At 35.2% G+C, this 6,006-nt stretch overlaps 1 long non-coding RNA gene across 2 annotated transcripts in view; it reads right to left on the bottom strand.

Annotated features, from left to right (window-relative positions):
• Positions 1–1,765: 1,765 nt before the first annotated feature.
• Positions 1,766–6,006, bottom strand: part of LOC112501794 — a 4,735-nt gene continuing 494 nt past the window's right edge. The window contains exons 3-6 of one of the 2 annotated variants that reach the window (XR_003067564.1): positions 5,079–5,201; positions 4,601–4,686; positions 3,457–3,606; positions 1,766–2,018 (exon numbers count right to left, since the gene is read on the bottom strand). This is a non-coding gene — a long non-coding RNA (uncharacterized LOC112501794). Of the gene's footprint in view, positions 2,019–3,456; positions 3,607–4,600; positions 4,695–5,078; positions 5,202–6,006 lie in introns of both variants that reach the window. The other variant, XR_003067565.1, reaches the window with a different exon arrangement.

Here is a 6,006-nt window from a genome sequence, read left to right as displayed (position 1 = left end):
CTTCTTCATCTTAATCCCTCCTTCCAGTTGGTTTGCCAGTTAATCCCATAGATCTTTGGCAGAATCGCAGGCATCCAGAGATTGAAAAATCTCGTTGGGAAGGGCCATGATTAAAAGACTCTTGGCTTTTTGATCCACCTCCACCCTTCTTTTGTCTTCAGCATCCCAATCTTTATGGAGATTGGGAACTCTCCTGGCAGGTACTTCAACTGTGTCACTAGCAGCAGGAATTCTGGGGATTAGAGTAGTAGGTACGAATAGGCCATTTAAAATAGACTCATATAATTGAAGCTCAAGACCTTCATAGAAATTGATCATCCTGATCTTCCATTGCAGATATTCTTCTCGAATGAGAATATGTAACATCCCATCTCATACATTGCATGTAACATATACTTCATACATCAGAAATACATGTAGATACGCCACATAGGTCCCTTAACACAAGAATCTACCAGAACTGAATACATGGTTCAAAAATTCAAAATACATTTCTCATACTAATCAACTTTCATATACCAAAACTATACATGTCAAAAACAATTCTTCATGTAGATATGCATAAAGGAAAATATTACATTTTCCCCTTTCTCTTACCGTCTGCACTTCCTGCAATACATATTTAAAATCACAAAACGAGGGTTAGACCGAAAGGTCTAATGAATTTCCCTTTTTATGTCATTGCAGGGTGAATATCACCAAAACTTTTATGTAAAATATCTTTTCATATACATATATATATATATATACTAGTTGTGTACCCGCGCAATGCGGCGGGAGCCGTGAATTTTAACGATTTTGAAGTTTCACTGGTTTTATTAGAGAAGATTTAACGATGATATAAGTTACACTTGGATTAGGTAAGTAGTTATTGACAGTTTTTGATAGATACCGTTTAGGTTTTGAAAGCTTCTGACCACTGCACCTCGTAAGGGGGCACGACCCCCATGACCCCGACATTCAGTGATCCCGGATGTAAATTAACTTATTCAAAAGTGCTCTCTCCAGCTTTTAGGGACCGTTTACCAAACGCTTACCCGGGTAAGCGTTTACCAAGTCACATTACTTTACCGGATGAATATGACAAGGAMCAAGAATTTTACCCGGTAAAAGCGAGACAARGAACAAGAGTCTTGCCCGGTAAGTGAATGCGACAACTCTTACCACGGTAGGTCTTATCGGGTAAATTATTGCATAYGGTGTTGTTTTGGTTGACTAAAATCTTACCCGGTAAGCAAGTAATAGTGTTGAATTTTACCGGTAAGCAYTTAAYGGGTAAGTATAAAAAACATCCATTAAGCTAACATTATCATTTTGATTGCTTCATCAGCAATTAGAAACCATTCAAATATCAAACTCAACCATTAGGCAGGTTAAAGCTTAACATTATGACTCTTGATTGTTATAAGCAATTAGAAACCACTCAAATATCAAACACAACCATTTAGCAGGTTAGAGCTAACAATACGATTCTTGATTGTTCATCAGCATTTCTTTTCAAGATCCATTTTTTAGTTATCAGGTAGTCATTGACACCTTGAGAAATACAAGATAGTTGTTTCTYAACCTGATTTGAATAAACCATGTTTATGTGCCAACATAAATAATATAAATGCASCAACAATATGGTAACCAAGCACAAAATCCCAAATCAAGATGGAGATGGGGAGATCTTGGAAAAAAATGGCAGAAAAAAAATTCAACCAACATAACTGAAACACTGATCAGTCAAAAGAATATGGCAAAGTAGCAGCAGTGCTTAACAATTGGTATGATTTGCTCTTAGTTTTTTTTTACATATTAATACATATAACATGAACTTAGAAATAGGCATCATGGTTAGTGTTTTACAAATCGCATGAACTTCATTTTCGAGGAGAACATGAATCATGAARCGATCCAAAACAATTACACAACATAAACATGAACAACAACATACAAATGTTCCTTTTAGCTTCAGATTTAAAAAACGCTTCACCTCACTTGATACAAGCAAATTGTATGCCTTTGGACAGCCCCTACACCCAAAAAGTAAAACATAAACCGTTTGCTCATCAGCTTAAAACCTGTGTACAAGAAAGAAAGTAAATGAATAAGGATTGTTGAAGCTACAAGGTCACTCTATAGTTTACCATAAATATATAAAGAATCAAATTAAGTGATCAAGGAACATATATACGTGAAGCATTGGAACTGAGTAATTAAAACCGTCTTTGTAAAAACACTTCGAATAACGTTCATAACAATTAACATTTACAAAGTTCAATAAAACTTTAAAAATCAAATTTCAATGACAAAAAACTGAACTCTAATATAGTTAATAAACTAAACTCTAAAATAATTAACCTAATTCTATCTCCTAACAATATAGATGAATCTTGACAAAAACTCATCCAGCAATGATAGGTATTGGACGTTTGTCCTTCACCACATGGCGAGCTGTGGGTAGAGCATGCAAACAGTAGGAACAGAATATCGAATTCAAGAACATGTTTAGAACAAAAAGAACACAACAGATAAGAGTCATCGCCCTCGCTTACCGGGTAAGGCTCTCTCGGTCCTTGTCTTCGCACTTACCAGATAAGTTTTTTGGTCCTTGCCATATTCATCGAGTAAGGTAATGTGACTTAGTAAACGCTTACCCAAGTAAGCGTTTGGCAAACGGCCTCTTAATTTTAGAAAACTTTAAAACCAAATCACTTTTCTTGATCATGATTCGAACAACGAAAAAATTTTATACTACTGTTTATCAAAGTTCAAAGGAAATGAATGCAGCTAGCCTAACATATTTGGAGAAAGGCAGTCCCAAAAAAAGAAATTAGAATAGCAGCAAGAAACTGATCATACCATTATAGAAATAGATTTGACCATCTTCAAAACCCTTTGATCTAGTGCAACCCAAAGCAGAAATAAACTTTATAAATCCTATTACCATTAACTGGTATAAACCAGACCTTAAACCAAACATTGGTTGTTGATCTATGATCTAACCAAATCCAAATCCAAACCARACCTTAAACCAAATTCATGGCCTGTATCTAGGTTCTATGTTAAGACTTAGGCTAAAAAATTTACCTATTATCTGCTCAATTTCTGCATCCTTTTCTAGCTCAGTTTCTATAGTCAAAGCAATTAACTTCATAAAGGTTGCATTATAAGCAATGTAAACATTTATTTGGCTTAGGGATAATCAAGTAATGGTGAACCACATTACACATACTTCTTCATCAAATCACTATCAAAAACATCTCCAACCTCTGATTCTTCTAGATAGTTTGTATCATCTTCTCACTAAAAAGAAAGAACAMATTTAACATATCAAGAAATTTTAAYACTTTGAGGATGGAACACATTTATCACCAAATAATCAYTGTCGAAAACATTGCACGTATTTTCTCTCTAATTTTGTACGTAATATCGAACTTAAATCGCGTGAGGCAAGTCRAKAACTRTTACCAGGGGTCGAGAAGGCGGTCAAAAGCCCTGCTTTCTGTTGTTTGAATAAAACCAATGAATTAGTTCAAAATTGATTATATAGAACTACCTGAATGGCAGCAAATAGGTGGTCATTGTAGGTTGTAATTGCATTAACCTTTCCACCGGTTCCTGCATAATTGTTGKCTTAACARTAAATTAGTCTTTAGTGCAATTGAGATGAGTAAAACGCTCACATGTGGATGTCAAAGAAACAAATCAAGCAAGGAACAGATGGAACTTTCTTAAACTTTAGCAATATATACCTATTAAAATTACTGCCATGCATATAATCTATGTTCCACACAGCTCAGTGTTTCAAAGTTACAATAGGTGACTTATCTAAAAGGGTATGCACATATTGTAAAASCGAATAGTCAMAATCTTCTTCACATTGCTAAAAAATCATCACTTGCCCGTTTATATAATTTACCAAATACACAAGAGGGGATTAGCAGCCTACATCACATGAATCCTACTTCATAGTAAGTACAATAAAACCTTCAAACACTATTTCATGTAATGGTTCTTAGGAGAGTACTCGTGGTGACAACTGACCTGTGTAAAATCTTGGTTGCCAGTTCCTGGAATAAACCAAAATGCTTTCCCAARAAAACACTTTGTGGGTTCATCTCAATCTTACACTTATTCAGCCTAATTCCYAGATTTAGGCAAAAAATTGCAACCTAAGCACAATCTCCCACTCAGTTTATATCGATTTTATGCTACTTACAACGCTAGAAACCATAAGACCTTAGAGGTATATTTCAGAAGTACAATTTATGGCTCGRAATCGCTGCAGAATAGTAACTTTGCCACAAATCAAACTCTAATTTTTACCAGATCAAATTTTGTTGTCCAAAACACTACTTACAACTTCAAGCTTTAATCTTTAAAGCATTTGTTATATATAAAAACCAGTTAGGCCATACAAAATATGCAACCAAACCAAATTCTACAACTTTCGAAAGGTGATACTAATTGTTGGAGTGCAGTGATTCTGTCCCCCATCTTCTACTTTTTCACCTAAAAAATGCAAACACAAATATATGTATCTTTATGCATATCACACAATAATTAATTAGGTGGTGGTGTTTTTTTCATTACGGTTTGCAGGTTTTTTTACCTTAGGTTTATCCCTTCTTTCCTTCACGAGCCATTGGTACAAAAGCAGGTTTTCTTACCTTAGGTTTATCCCTTCTTTCTTACAATCTGCAAATCTGGAATCCGACAAATGGGATCAGACACCGCCATGAAGTCCCAAACATGAAATGAAAACAGAATGCAGTCCCAAACAGAATCCAGATTTTAATCAATATATGCGTGGTTCTTACACTATTCCATAATTATACTTGTATAATAAGAAGAAAAAATATTTCATAATATTCAGATTATGCATGCTCAACAAGTGATATTCAAAAAAAAAAAAAATTCATAATATTCAGATTATCCAGAAAGTGAGTAACTCAGCATCCAAATAATTTAAATTGGAAGAAAAAAGGTGCTGTTTATGTAATGATGAGTCCATTCTTGACTTGACAAAAGTGATGTCCCCTAAATGATGAACAGTACCCATACCCCTAAATGATGAACAGTACCCATACCCCTAAATGATGGTCCTCTTCCTCCCAAAAGCAAAGTGGGTTGGGTTAATCCCCAAAAAGACTATATGCCTCCCATGTGCAACCCGGCTTCTGCCATCATTCCATCTGGTAATCCTCTCCTACCTGGAAATAAAAACCAGGAAAATCCCGGTAACCCTCACTATTAAAGTCATGTTTGGTACACAAAATAATATTTGATAAAACATAACAAAAACTTGTATTGTGGCACAGCCCTTCGCTTCATGGTTCCGTTATAAGGGGAAAATTACGTTTCTAGAGGTTGCCACTGTATTATTTTGTTGGGTTCCACCGTGTGGTTTTTGAAACTGAAATGTTAACACAAGACTTTTTTTGGTTAATATTTTGAAAAAAATACACATATCTTATAGTCAAATTTTGCACCACTTGAAATAATTTATGGGTCYGCCTCCCATAAGTTTTTCAGCCTCGGTCCGTTCAATCTTATCCGATCCTAACGACAAGAGTTTCAAGACCTAACGTTTATTTGTCGATTGAATTGTTCAAGATTGAAGTAAAAGTGTATGTATCATGTTCACCCATTTGTGGCTCAAAAGAGTATCATATGAGTTTAGTGGTTTAAAATAAAGGCAAGTATGCATAAAGTAGTCAAAGATGTGGAATCCAACACACATCGAGGGTGTATACTGGTTTTGTAAAGAATAAAGATTGCAAGATCACATCTCTACCCACTCACCCCACCTATCAACAAGAAGAAGAAGTAGCAGCAATTTGAACCTGCAAATCTGGAATCCGACAAAAAGCTTCAAAGCGATGTTTATTTGACAACAGTGGCTACGACCTCCGATAAATCTCCGAATCGAAAAATAAAACTACCGGATCAATCGGAATCCGTACCAAAAGCAATCCAAACATAAGCAATATACACAGAGAGAGAGAGAGAGAGAGA

The sequence above is a fragment of the Cynara cardunculus genome, unplaced genomic scaffold (genome assembly GCF_001531365.2).
Source record: "Cynara cardunculus var. scolymus isolate 2C unplaced genomic scaffold, CcrdV1 Un_Scaffold_564, whole genome shotgun sequence".
Lineage (NCBI taxonomy): Eukaryota > Viridiplantae > Streptophyta > Magnoliopsida > Asterales > Asteraceae > Cynara > Cynara cardunculus.
The sequence above is the reverse complement of the archived record's forward strand: the minus strand, read 5'-3'. Positions and strand labels throughout refer to the sequence as shown.